Raw genomic sequence first — 16,103 nt, 5'->3', positions numbered from 1 at the left:
CAAATATCAACACAGAGTCAGTCATGTTTGATTTCTTCCCATGGATTTCCTTTATCTGCAGAGAACTATGAATACAAATTTCAGACATCATATATGTCATGGGAAAAAAAACTGTCATAAGAAATGAAAAAATAAAAGAACACAAAACCAAACCTTTTCCATTTTTCACCTACAAATTGAATAGTATGTGTTTAATGTTATCAAAGTTTAGATTGTACAATGGGCTCAAGATTTATGTCTCCTTCCATTCAAATTTGGGAATCCTAATGCCCAAGGTGATATTAAGAGGAGGTGGACCTTTGAGAGCGGAGTTGTCATAAATGGAATTAGTGATTTTACAGAAGGGTATTTCACTTTCACATAGCCAGAAGGCAACCAAACCCGAAAGGAGTTGAATCTACTGAGGAGCTAAATCTGCCAGTGCTTGATTTTGGACTTCTCAGCCTCCAGAACTATGAGAAATCTTGTTTGTGGATTATAAACCACCAAACTATGGTGTTTTTGTCATAGCAGACTAAATTGACTAATGGATAGTTATTTTATATTTACTTACTTATATTTATTTCCATGATGCCTCATAATTTATTTCAAAATCATTTTGTTGAAATCAGAATCCCCAATAAGGCACAAGATATTGCCATCTTGGTTAATGATTCTCTTGTCCTCTAATCTATAGGATTTTCCCTTTCTCATTTTTTTCCATAATATTTTCCCTTTCTCATTTTTTCCCATAATATTTTTCCCTTTCTCATTTTTTTCCATAATATTTTTTCCATATGGGAGATCATGTGTCTTGAAAAATTAACAAATTTTGGAGATGTTTCTGTTTGTATTCCTATAGGTTTTATTTTTAGTGTATTTCTTCAAATTGGTGTGTGTCTGTGTGTGTGTGTGTGTGTGTGTGTGTGTGTGTGTGTGTGGTACTGGAGATTGATCCCAGAGGCATTCTACCTCTGAGTCATATCTCTAACTTTATTATTTTTTATTTTGAAACAACGCTTAACTAAGTTGCTCAGGCTGGCTTTGAACTTGTGATACTCCTGACTGAGTCTCCTGAATAGCTGGGATTACAGACCTGTACCACAACCAGTTTATTTCTTGATTTTTGTTATTCCTCTTAGCTGGTAATTGAAAACTATGGTTTGGATTAGATTCAGATTTGATTCTTCCATAAGAGTATTTCATAAGTAAAGTGCTATCATTTCTATTACTTTAATAAATTAGAACATAATATCTAGTTGACTCTAAACTTGTTCTTAAAATTGATCAGTGGGTTCCTGTAAAAATCTTCTCAGACATGCTGCTTCTTAAAGCATTAAGATGAACTGTTTTGTCTATAATTTTGAGTGCTACAGCATACTGTGTTTATACAGTTTTTTAATATTTATTTTAGAGAAATAATACGATTTAAAGAATTAATACTAAGAAGTTACAAAATGTTTTGAAATAGGAAATATTAGAAACTTTTAATATCAAACCAGGAAAGGATGTCTAAATTAATGTATTTACACATGATCAAATATGTCTGTAGTTATTAAACAGCAAGCTTTCAAAAACATTTCAATAAGGTGAAAAATGGCTGGGCATGGTGGCACATGCCTGTAATCCCAGTGACTAGGGAGGCTGAGATAACAGAATCTGAAGTTCAAAGCCAACCTCACCAGCTTAGGGAGGCCCTAAGAAACTCAACAAGACCCTGTCTCTAATAAAATATTAAAAAAAAACTTTGAGGTTATGGCTCAGTGATTCAGCAACCCTGGGTTCAATCCCTCGTAGAAGGAAAGAGAGAGAGAGAGAGAGAGAGAGAGAGAAAGAAGGAAGGAAGGAAGGAAGGAAGGAAGGAAGGAAGGAAGGAAGGAAGGAAGGAAGGAAGGAAGGAAGGAAGGAAGGAAAGAGTTCTTAATGTAACGCTATAAAAAAATTCATAGACACATGTTCTTCCCTTGAAAAAAAAAGAAGTCATTTCAAAACCAAAGAACTAATATGTAATTTGAATGGTCTAATAATTCTTATATATCCCAAATTTTGTGTTATATGAAATATAATAAGAACCTAAGGCACTACAAATAAACATATTTGCAATTAATTATTTTGGAATAAGCATTTTGTTTTTGTCCCGCTCAGTGACTTGGTGACAACAATGGAAAGAAAGTAGAAAGTATGTGCATTTTTGAAAGACTTTCAAAAAATCTTTCAATAGAAGATCTTATTAGAATAAGGGAAAATGACCAAACTGAAGAACTGTTGGAGCACAAAAGTAACTCTACGTGTTCTGTGGACAGTGCTCAATTTCACTGAGCATATGTATTTGCATTTCTCTTGTGAACAATACTCAGTAAGATGGTACAGAATCCTAAAAATATGATGAGAAAAGTAGATTTTCCCAGGAGAAAGAATGAGTGCTATGAACATACTTGTCCACTAAACCAAACTGTCTGCTCCACGTTGTCTCCAATAGAAGTGATTGCATAGCAACCAAGTGAGGCCAACTCAAAAATCTCTACCAGAACAGTGAATAAGTAAAGAAGGATCCAGAATATAAAACACTCTGAATGTACTTTGAAAAAGTTTTAAAACTATGTATGCAGACCTGGGGAAAAGTCTCTAAAACTTTTTTATCAAATGAAAAGAATTCCAAACAATACAGAGTAGGAGCCCAATGTTTGTCTAAAGAATATATGCACACCTATGAATGTTAACAGAAGCTACCTTGAAGAGAGAGAAAAGCATGACATTAGGTGAGATGCAGGGAGATTCTTTCTTTCATTTTTAATTTTTATATTTCTACCTATTTGAAAACATTTCTCAAATTTTATGAAGTAAATATATGAGTAAAAAAATGCAAGATACTTTGCTGTTTTATCTTTATTTTATTTTGTTGAATACTAAATGGTTTGAACATTTTTATATTGATTTTTTATATTTATTTTATATTTATATTATATTGATTTTTTTTTTTTTTTTGAATTTACCTTTCTGGATTGCCTCCTCCTGGCATTTATCCACAGTAATATTTATCTTCTGCTGTTTTATGCAATTTCTTGGTTCCTTTATTGATTGTTTTGCATCTCAAATGTTATTTTTCCCTGTTTAGATTTGTCTTTACTCTTAAACTTTAGATTTTTAATCAAATCATTCTTTATGTCTGCATTTATAGTGCATCTCAGAGTTTCAATATTCCTTTAATTTACTTCAGGAAAATGCTATAAACTCAATGTTCGTGTCCCTCCAAAACTCTTATCATGAAGCCCTACCTCCCAAGAGGTCTTCATGAGGAAATTAGGATTAGATGAGGTCATAAAGGTAAAGACCTCCTGAACAAAATTAATACCCTTGTCATAGTCCAGAGAAAGCTTATTGTTCTGTACCATCGCAGGACACAGTGAAGAGGTTTGCAGTCTGTATACAATGAGAGCTCTTACTAGACACTGATTATTCTGGTATCCTGATTTCAGATGCTTAAGCTCCAGAACTGTGAGAAATACTTTTTTATTTTACAACCTATCAAGTGTACAGTCATTTGCTGTAACAGTCAGAAGTAAGATGTCACCTGAGATTTATTTGAATCTGTATTTTAAAATCTATATAAGGAGACCATCTATCTGCTAATTAAAATGTGTATGGGCTTTTATCATTATCATATTATGATATTCCTGTCTTTTTCAAATCACAGAACAGAGCATATTGTTTGGGAGTTAGTACTTACTTTATTAGAGGGAGTGGGATAGAGTATAGATTTCTGGTACCTACTTGCTGACCTCATGAAATTGAACTTCTTTGGTTGCTTTGGAAAACTGTAAACAGTAACTTAAAAATCTCTTTGTGAATATTTGGCTAATAAAGTTTGTTCTTCCCATTATTTCATTAATTCTCAATTTCATTAACTGTAAACTTACTTCCCCCCCCCCCCCCAATTCAGTCTACTTTCATTTGATCATTTGGAGAAAGACATTTCTCCTTCTTTTCATTGTTTTTATCATAAGAAGTGTTTGACCCAGGGACCTTGGGACTTGCCTAAGAAGAGGCTGAGGGTGGAGGGAGGAGGATCACAAGTTCAAAGACAGCCTCAGCAATTTAGTAAGGCCCTGAGCAATTTAGCAAGACCCTGACTCAAAATAAAAAGAACTGGGGATGTGGCTCAGCGCTTAAGAGAGCCCTTGTGTTCATTCCCTGGACCCCAAAAAACAAACAAGAAAACGAAACAAAACAAAAAAACTACAAGTTCAATATTTGTCACCACTTGACTTTCTTTGTCTTAAGTAGTTAGAAGGAGGTTGCACCCACATACTATCAGTCAAATCATCATGTCATTTTCTGTAAATATATATATATATACATACTGTATATATATATTTTATATGTATATATAATATATATTTTATATATATGCAGATTATATATATATATTTCTGTATATATATATATATATAATCTTTGTAATTTACATTAGTACCCTGGGTATATCTGCATGTTGATTTATGAATTTTGCATAATACTCATGGAATTTTTAATTTAATTATTTCAGATTACCTTTTTTATTTAATATTTTGCCAACTCTGTTTTTAATGAAGTTGTGATTATTTTTATAAATTGAGTTTTATTTTATACATTCCTGCCTCTATGTTTTTCTTACCATAACCCATCATCTGTTGTTTTTTTCTGAATTCTGAGCATATTTTTTGCCTTTATTTTCTGATAAATTTAACTTATTAACTACTGCCATCACATAAATTTTAAATTTGATAATTCTGCTTTAATTAGGAATATGTTTTCCTTCCCATCTCTATAATGCTTGTTTGAATTAAGAGGCAATGATAAAATGCAGCCCCTAGGTGAAAATTGCAGACAGTGGCTTGGTCCCTGGTTTACAGGTTTGTGAGGTCACAGCTGGGGTGGTGTGGGTCCGGTGATGCCCCTCAGGAAGGAGGACTCATCACACAGGTGACAGGTGGACCCACACCTAGGACTGTCGCTTATTCGTGCTCCACCAGGTGGATGCAACCTGCTGAACACCTTCGTGAAGTTATACCAGACAGGGTGAGATTATATCACTAGATACATATAGCAGGTATGCAAATACTTACACATGATGGATTTAAAATATATATGAAAAATGTATTTCTTGTAAATATATAAATATTAGTTCCCCTTTTGTGTTAATATTTGTGACCAATTGATATTTTTCAGAATTCACAATAGAATATCTTCATTTTTGGTTAAGTTAATGAATAACTAAAAATTTCATAACATTTTAAAAATCCAACATAATATAAAGAATACTGAGCAAATATTTTAGGCTTTGTTTCAAGACAGAAAAATTTAAGCTGTAGAAATTATCAAGATAGTTTGAAGAATTCCTTAGAATGACTAGTAATTTCTTTCAGAAGCTTGATTATCCTTTCACTTTGACTTCCTAATTCTTCTCTTTAATCCTTGCTCTCATGTGGAGCATCCATAAAACCACTGACCCTTTTAGTCATGATTCTGACTGATCATATAGCTTATGCTATTGTTTTCTTTTTAAAGATATGTATAAAACTTTTAGTCGGGTGCGATAGCATATGCCAGTAATCTCAGGAACCCTGGGAGACTAAGTCAGGAGTTTCACAAGTTCAAGGCCAGCCTCAGCAACTTAGGAGACCCTGTCTCAAATCAAAATAAAACAAAAGGTAGGGGAACGCACAGGGGTGTGATTTCATGGTAGAGCATCCCTGGGTTTAACTCCCATTATTGAAAAAAAATCAAAAATAACTTTTATACTTTTTTCCTCCATTAACTTAATACTCATTGCAATTTCTCTAATAATGACATGATTAACAATGCACCTAAATTCTAATATTCCTAGAATGGAATTATTGATTAATAAATAGAATATAATTACATATGAATGTCCTTATTTAATTCACATGTTTGAATTTATTATTTTAATCCTAATAAAACAGTTAAGCACCTTTGCTGTCTATTCAAGTTTAGCGTCCTGTATTGATTTAGACTTTTATTAGCTTTATTAATAAAATTTGTTTTGAAATATGACAGTTTAAACAATTTTCTAATGCTTTGCTAATGTAGCTATCCACATCTTGCTTTACTATAAAATTAAATTTTTAAGTGTTATATGCAAAGCCTAAAGAAAAATTAATAAGTGAGTTTATATTAGTGTATTTTATTATATTAAAATTAACCATTGCCAGGGGGAGTATATAATTATATGGAGCATAGCCTGACCTTCATTTTGTAAGAGAACTAGTTTTGTTTGTTTGTTTGTTTGTTTCTTTATAGGCAGGAGGATCACAAATTACCTTCCATAATGAGGGTAGGTCTCATTCAAACAATGAGTTTTCTCCTTTCAGGTTTTTTTTTTTTTTTTTTTTTTTTTTTTTTTTTTTGGGAAATTTACAGAAATTCAAAGTTACTGAAAAAACTGTTTAATAGGTCAAAGTAAACACAACTGAATTTTTTAAACTTTTCATTTTTATTTCATTTTATATAGAACTCTTTTGTCAAGTAATTCAGAATTCTTCAAAAATGGGTTTTTGGATTTTGTTTTTCTAGATAAGAGTCCCAATACTGGATATCACTAACCATCAGGGAAATGAAACTCAAAATCCCATGAGATACCAGTTCCTCATGTTAGAAAGGCTATTATGTAAAGGAAGGAAGGAAGAAAGAAAGGAAACATAGCGTGTTGGGGAGGATGTGAAGCTCTTATTCACTGCTAGTGGGAATGTGAATTTGAATAGCCATTATGATGTACAGTGTGGAGGTTCCTCAAAAAATTCAAAGTATATTCATCACGTCATATACCTATCCCTCTTTGGGTACATATCCAAAGGAAATGAAATTGCCATACCAATGAAACATACCTGATTGCCCAAGTTTTTTAGTACCACACTTATCACAGTAGCTAAGATGTGAAATCAGTCTAGGTGCTCACCAACAGATGATTAGATAAAGAAAATGTGATATGCATGCACAATAGAACATTATTCAGTTACAAAGAAAATGGAAATCCTGTCATTTGCAGCAAAATAAATGAAGCTGGATGTGATTAAGTGAAATAAACCAGACCTAGAAAGACAAATATATGCTGTCTCTCTTATGTGGGAGCTAAAAATAGAAATAGTTATTATGATAAATTGGGAAAAGTTGGGGGGATTAGTTGAAATTGATCTTTGCATACCAATTATAAATATGAAAACCCATTCATATGTAAAATTAATGTGTTAATAAAAACTTTTGATGTAAAACTTTAACCTGCCCATGCATCTGAAATGACATTTGAAATATATCTAAAGGAAAAGTAACCATATTGAAATACACACAATATTCTATATTCCACTACATTATTTCCCTCAAGGAAATTGCCAGAACCAACTGATTTTAGATAAGGGTAATGTTAGGTCTTTAGGCCAAAGTAACCCCATTTTGAAAATCAGCACCTGCCCACCCAGGCAGGACCTTCCCAGTTGACCCACCCTGAAAGAGTCCCTAACTACCGAAACCACAGCAAAGATGTCAAGTAAGAGTGGTAGGGCCAGACCGGTTATTTTTTAGCTACTCCATTGTACATGACTATATAGTTTAGATGTTTTTCCTGCAGGCTGCTGCTCCTTGCACAGGGGCAGCCTGGCAGACTCTCTCTGTCAATAAACCATTGCTTGAACTCAGAGCTGTGTCTCTCATGGATATTTGCGTCAGTTACCTTAACAGTTAGTAGTGGCCCCCACCAGCAACTTGAGACACTTAAGTGATGGGAGGTAGAAGGACAACTGAGAAACACTTGTGAAATTCACAATCTAGGTGCATAAACTCCCTGAAAGAAACAATAGGGGATTGTAGCAGAAATAAACTACAGAGCTACAACTCTAAAAAGAAATATTCATAGGAAAATCTGTAATAGTTAATACCATGTGTTCACTTCACTAGGTAAAGATACCCAGTCAAGATACTGTTGTGAAGATATGCTTTAGATATGATTCACATTAATATGCTTTGAGCAAAGCATATTACCCTCCATTATAAGGGTAGGGCTCATTCAACAACAAAAACTTTAAGGGTTAAGATTCTTAAGAATTAAGTTTCTGAAGAGTATGAATTTACAATATAAAAATTCTGCCTGGGTTTTCAGTTTTGGACTGAGAACTGAGAAAATCAACTCTTCCTGGAATTTTCAGATTGCTGATTTGCACTGAAAATTTTGAACTTGCCATTCCACACAAATGCATGATCAAGTCCTTTAATATATATCTTAAGTTCCTTTGAAAATCAGTCCATTGACCCCCAAAGACAACTCAAAGTACAACACAAAATGACACTAGAAGAAATTATATCCTCTGACAACAACAGTTACATCAGATGTTAACTATGTATCTCTTAGTGGATAAACACAAACTTCATACTAAAAGCCTATTTGTCTCAATTTCTGGGCCCGGTACAGTATGTCTACCATTCAACAAAAATTATAAGGTGTACTAAAAGGCAAGAGAAAACACATTCTAATGAGCCAAAGTAAGCAAGTAGGTAATAGTAATAAACTCAAATAAAATGGTGTTTTGGAATTATCCAACCTGAAATTGAAAACAGTTGTTACTAATATACAAAGAATTCTAATAAGAACACTGGGAAACAGTTTCTAATCAGAGTGGAAAACAAAAGGACAAACTGTAAGCAGAAAGATGGAAACTATAACAAAGAATTTATAAAAACTGAAGCAGAATCCAAAACACTGTCACATAGACAGGCGTGGTGGTGCATGCTTATAATCCCAGCAGCTTGGGAGGCTATGGTGAGTTCATAGCCAGCCTCACTAATTTAGCAAGGCTCTAAGCAACTTACCAAGACCCTCTCTCAAAATGAAATATAAAAAAAGGGCTGGAAATGTGGATCAGTGGTAAAGCACCCTTGGGTTGAATCCTTGGTACCAAAAAAACCAACCAACAAACCAAACAAACGAACAAAAAACAGTGTCATCTAAATGGAGAATGCCTTTCATAGACTCAAAAGTAAATGGAATACAGCTAAGAATATAATCATTGAGTTTGAAGATTTGTATGTAGAAACCTTCTGAATTGAAATGCACAAAATGAAACAATGCAAAAAGGATGAGCAAAGTACCTAAGAATACAGGGCAATTACAGAAGGGGGTACTATATAAGTATAACAAAGAAAAAAAGAGCATAAATAATATTTTGTAACAATTGAAAAGTTTTAAAAAATAATGAAAAGAAAAATAAGTGGACTCTGATCAGCTGTATACACATGTTGCAAAATTTAGGGCAACCATTAAATAAATTTTAAGAGGATATATACATAACTGATTTGACAAAAGACAAAAAGAGCAGAGCATTTACAATATTGTTATAAAAAAGTACAATGGACAGAAAGTACAACAGAGAGAGGAGATACCAATCTAACTATAAAACACTTAAAATATGAATGGACGGAATTTAGCCATAAAAACAAAATGATAGGGAGGGGATAAAACAACCAAAAACTGAACTATATTTTGTCTATAATAAGCCAATTTTAAATGGAAAAAATACAAATTAAAATATTTTCAATCAAAAGTAAAGAGATAAAGAAAAATATACCATGCTAAACAAATGAAGAGATAACTGGGGTGGCTGCATTAATTTCAAAGTTAACGTCAGGGAAGGATGATTGCCAGAGACAAAGATGGGCATTATATAATGGTGATGAAGAAATAAGAATGTTCAGAGAAGGCATAAAAATACTGTGGTGGAATGAGGCAGACATCATTACCCTATGTACATGTATGATTACATGACTAGTATGAATCCACATCATGTACAACCATAGAAATGAAAAGTTGTACCCCATTTGTGTACAATAAATCAAAATGCAGTCTGTAAAAAATTTTTAAAAAATAATTAAATGAAAAGAGAAAGCTGTGTATGTATTTATCGACCACTAGGTACCAAAAAATGTGAAGTTAAACTGATAGAACTTTAAGGACCGACCAGAGGTGCAGCTTAGTTGTAGAGCACTTTGCCTAGCATGTTCAAAGCCCTGGGTTCCATCCTAGAATCATGAATTAAGAATAAATAAATAATAAAGAAATGCAAGGAAAAATAAACAAATTCTCTATTATCATTGGAATTTTCGACAAACCTCTCTAGGTAACTGACAGATCAAGACAACAGAAAATCAGTAAGTATGTAATTATACTGAAACACCATCAATCCTTTGGATGTAATTGTCATTTATAGAATAGTTTATCCAACAACAGGAGAATACATATTCTTCTCAAGTTCAAATGGAGCATTCACTGACATGGACCCCATCTACGGGCAGGAAACATACCTTAAAACATTTTAAAAACAAATCATCCAGGTATCTTACAATATGTACAATCATAAAAAATGAGAAATTATACTCCATTCATGTATGATTTATCAAGATGTATAAATGCACTAATCAGAACAAATTTTAAAATTTAGAAAAAAAAAGAATATTTCACATTCTCGTAACAGATAAGATCCAGATAATAAACTTGAGAAATAGAAAAAAGAAGAAGAAGAAGAAGAGGAGGAGGAGGAGGAGGAGGAGGAGGAGGAGGAGGAGGAGGAAGAAGAAGAAGAAGAAGATAAAATGAAGGACTGGAGATACAGCTCAGTGGAAGAGCACTTTCCTAGCATGCACAAAGCTCTGAGGGAAATCCCCAATATCACTACTAACAAACAAGCAGAAAATATAACGAAATTAAACTAGAAATCAATGACACAAGCAAGTTAGAAAAATCACAGAGTACTTGGATATTAAATAACATAGTTGTAAATAACTCACAAATCAAAAAAGAAAAGTAATTTTTCACAAGGTTAACTGAATGAAAATGAAAATGTAACTTGTCAAAATGTGTGAAATGCAGTGAAGATAATAGAAGTTCTTATATACAAAATTGTAATTTATAGAATGTGTCATCCAATAGTAGACTATATAACATTATATGCACATATAATAAAAGAGTAAAATCAAATATTTAAGCTTTTATCTCAATGTACTAAAGCAAGAATAGAAATATAAGACCAAAACCAGAAGAGTGAAAGTAATAAAAGTTTGAGCACAAACCAATGAAGTTTAAAATGAGAAATTAGTAAAGAAACGCAGTAAAATCAAAAGATAGCACTTGGAAATGAACAAAACAATCAATAAACTTTTAGCTACATTTAGAATAAAAATAAAGAGAACTCAAGTTTTTTATATCAGAAATAAAAGTGGAACCATGACTAATGATCCCCATGAATTCAGAAGGATAATAACAGAATAATATCCACAACTTTATAAAGAAATATAGGAACATGTATAAGGACATAATGTATCAAAGTTCACACAATAGAGAGAATCTGAAGAGTCTCACACTGAAGCAAGAATTGACCTCCCAGAGGAGAAAGCACCATGCCAACATTTTTACATGAGTCAACTCTACCAAACATTTACATATTAAATCCCAATTAATATTAAATCTCAATTTTCTTTAATTTCTTCAAAAAATAGAATGAGAAGAAGTACGGAGTACTTCCTAACTCTGTCAAAGAAACTAGCATTACCCCAAAACCAAAACTAAAAAAAAAAAAAAAAAAAAAAAAAACTACATTATGAGACAAGAAAACTATAGGCCAGTCCCTCAACTGTAAATATAAAATTCTTAAACAAAATTATGGCACATCAAATCCAATAGTGTATGTAAGAAATTGTACAACATGACTGAGGAAGATCTACCCCAGGTATTCAATTCTGGATCAACATTCAAAAATAAGTGTAATACATTACACATGATGAAGCCTAAAGAAAAGTTTTATGTTTACATCAGTTCTCTCAAACAGGAACTTGAAAAAGTATAAATCCATTCATCATAGAAATTAACTTCAAATTAACCATGGAGAGATATTTTCACAGTTCCATAACTAATATGTGTAAGTAAAAAAGTTAACATCATAGTTAATGTTGATAAAATAGATGTTTTTCAGGAACCAGACAAGAATATTTACTGAATGATGTAGCTAGTGTGAAAAAGACAAGAAAATGAAATAAAAGGTACACAGATGGGGAAGGAAGAAAGAGACATCATTTGTGTTCATAGATATAATTGTTTATGTAGAAATCTCAAATAATTGACAACAGTAACTCCTAGAAATAAAAAGACTATAGCACACCTGCAGGATATAAGATTAATATACAAAAGTCAATTACAATGAACATTTGGAATTTGAAATTTAAAAATACAATACCACTTTCAGGAACTTCAAATAAAAATGAATTATGCAGGAGTAAATATAACAAAACATCAAGATCTATGTAAGAAAAAGAGCAACTCTGATAAAAGAAAATTTTAAATATGTAAAAAAATGGAAAGTTATCCTCTTCACAGTGGGAAAACTCAACACTGTCAAAATATCACTTTCTCTGAACTTGATCTATAGAGGAAAGACAAGTTCAATCAAAATAATAGCTAGTTATTTTGTGGACATTTAAAAACTTTTACTAAAATTGATGTGGAAAAGAAATGATCCAGAACAGACAGCACAATACTGATAAATAAGCACCAGAGTGAATCCCACCATCATATCCATCTATAAGAATGGGGTCCTAACTAGAATAAGATATATTTCATGTCTGTATAATTATATTAAAATGCATCCTACTGTCATGTATAACTAAAAAGGACCAATAAAAAATAGAAAATTGACACCGTCCAACCTAAAGACAATATAAAGATACAATAATCAAGACCCTGTGGTATGAGTAGAAATAAATGAATAAACAAACAGATGAACGAAACAGAACAAGTACCCAAATGTACACCCACACTAATAAAGTCAACCAATTTTTAACAAAGGAGCAAAATATGTTCTATTCAAGAAATAGTGCCAAAAGAACTCTAGATCCACATGCAAAACAATTAACCTAGATGGTGACTTTCCAACGTTCACGAAATTTTACTCAGAGAGGTTTATAGAACCAAATGTAAAACACAAAACTACAAAGGATAACTTATAAAAGATGACATATGAAAAAAACTTGTTTTGTGTCATGACTCCTTGGCTACTGTATGAAATATTTGATCCATAAAAGGAAAGTTATACCAAGGATTTCACTAACATTAGAATTTTCTGCTTGTGAAATACACTAAGAGAATGAAAAGATAAACCATGGGCTTAGGAAAAAATCTTGGCAAAATATGTATTTGATAATTTTATTCTATTACAGAATATGTGAAAATTCACAAGACTCCACAATAAGTGAAAAAAACACAGAAGTGCTGGGGATGTGACTCAGTGGTATAATACTCAATTAAGCACACGCAAAGCCCTTGGTTCAATCCCCAGTACTGTAAAAAGAAAAGAAAAGAAAAAAAAAAGAAAAACAAAAGCGGAAGGGGCAGTAATTACGGGTAAAGCATCAGCCAAAGAAGATGCATAGAAAAGAATGACATATAAAAATTTTAACTTCGTATACCACTAGCAAATTGCAAATTTTATAAAGCCGTTTTGTGATATAACTACAGACCTAGCAGAATGGCTAAAATCCCAAGAAACTGACGTTACCAATGTTGGCAAAGATGTGAAAAAACTGTACCTCTATTTTTTGCTCCTGGGAATGCAGAATAGGACAGGCACTTTGGAAGATTCTGACCTTCTCCTACAAAACTTCACATTGTTTCCTGATACGATTCAGAAATGTACTCCTGAAAATCACACACATGAGTTGTAAACACATGTACTGACAAACATGTGCTCACAAAATACTTATAGTAACCTTATTCTTCATTTCTACCAGGCGGAGGCAGCCAAAATTTTCCTCAGTGTAAACAGCTGAACAAATTGTGGTGCATCCATGCAATTAAATATTATTCAGTGACAAAAGCAAATAAACACTCAAGCCATAAAAAGACATGGAAGAAAAACTGGGGATACAACTCAGTTGGGAGAATGCTTGCCTTGATGCACAAGGCCCTGACTTCAATCCCCAGCACCACAAAAAAAAAAAAAAAAAAAAAAAAAAAAAATGGAGGAAATGGAAATGCTTATTTCTGAGTGACAGAAGCCAGAGGCTACCTGTTGAATGATGCAAGCCATCCATTTACCTGCAAATGCCAAACTTTCATTCTTCTTTAAGGCTGAGTAAATAACACATTCAATTCATCCGTTGAAGGGCATCTAGGTTGGTTCCATAGTTTAGTTATTAAGAACTGAGCTTCTATAAACATTGATGTGACTGCATCACGGCAGTGTGCTCACTTTAATTCCTTTGGGTATGAACTGAGGAGTGTTGTCTAGAAGATTATCATTTGAGTAGGCAGACAGAGAGCAGATAGTCTTCAGTAATGTGGGTGGGCATCATTCAATCATGTGAAGACGTAAACCAAAAATAAATAAATCCTGACCTTTGTAGTAAGAAGAAACTCCTATGGTGTGACTGCCTGCAACAGAAACATTACTTCTTTTCTCCAGTTTTTGGATTAAGCTAAAATATCAGTTTTTCTAGAGCCCACCATCCCTATGCTGGAACTGTGTTATTTTATCTCCTGTTTCTCACACTTTACCACTTGACCCAGAAATATGCAATTGACTCACTAGGTCTCTAGCCATGCCAATTAGATCTTAGAATTTCTCAACCTCCAGAACTGTGTCAGCCAATTCTGTATAATAACCTCTGTGTGTGGAATTTCATCAAAACAAAATATTCTGTGTTTTGAATAACAAAATCTAAGAAAGGAAAGTACTACTTACATTGTGGCAGATTGATTTCCATGTCATAAATATGAAAAGGAATTCGTGTGTATATTTAAAAAACTCTTAAAATATAAAAATAGAAGAAGAATAACCCAAATAAATTTGACCAAATGATTTGAACAATTTTCTAAGGAAGATATAAAAGTTGGCCAATCAGCATATGAAAAGATGTTTAATATCAATACAATAGTTCCCTCACCTTATCCATGGTTTTGCCTTCTGCAGTTTCAGATACCTATAACAAATTGAAATCTGTAAATATTAAGTAAAAATTCCAGAACTAAACATTTCATAAGTTTTAAATAATTAATAAAATCATAGAAAATTTTCATAATTATTCTATTTCATTATTAGCTGTTGTTAATCTGTTACTGTGCCTAATTTATCAATTAAATCTTTTTACAGGTTTGTAGGTACAGTTAAAAAAAAACAGTTTATGTAGATTTCAAAAGTAGTCTTGGTTTCAACATCCACTACTGGTCATGGAATATATCCTCCAAGGGTAGGGGGAACTTCTATAGTTTTTAGAGAAATGTAAGTAAAAATAACAAGGTCCCTTTAAGTGTACCAGGAGGGTTATAGTAAAAATATAAGAAAATAAGTGTCTATAAGTATGTGGAAATTAGAATCCCAATATATTGATGATAGGAATGTAAATGGTGCAGAAATTGTACAAAAAATATTTGTCAGTCCCTTAACTGTTTATTAGAGTTTCCATAGGACCAAGTACGTTTCCAAGGGAAATGAAAACAAATGTCCACGCTTTTACACAAATGTTCATAGATGCCTTATTTATAAAACAAAAAGTAGAAATAATCCAATTGTCTAACAACAGTCCAAATGTCTGCTATGTGAATAAAGACAATGAGATTTATCCATGCAATACAATATTATTCAGTCAATAAAGGCAATAGTATTCTCTAGTAGGCGGCAAATGGTTGACTTTGAAAACAATATTCTCAGTAAAAGAAGTCAGACACAAAGCATATGTTATATAAATCTGCTCACATACAATGGCCAAGGTAGGCAAAGCCATTGATTGAAAGAGAAAGCAGATTATTGGTTGACAAGGCCTTGAGAAGAGTGGTCTTGCAAGTTCTAACTAATGGATATGGGTTTCCTTAGAAATTCCCTAATATAAGATCATGGTGATCAATGTCTAAATGTTGTATATAGCAAAACTCACTGATGTGTATGATTTAAAAGATAAATAGCCTGGTATTTAACATATAACTCAGTAAAATTGTATGAGAAAGAAGAAATGATGCAGCCAGTATGGTTTTCAGTCTTCATGGCTGTCCTGGTCCATGATTCTCTGTTATATTGATGAGTTGTATTATTTCATATATA

Source organism: Sciurus vulgaris (genome assembly GCF_902686455.1).
Source record: "Sciurus vulgaris genome assembly, chromosome: 6".
Taxonomy (NCBI): domain Eukaryota; kingdom Metazoa; phylum Chordata; class Mammalia; order Rodentia; family Sciuridae; genus Sciurus; species Sciurus vulgaris.
The sequence above is the reverse complement of the archived record's forward strand: the minus strand, read 5'-3'. Positions refer to the sequence as shown.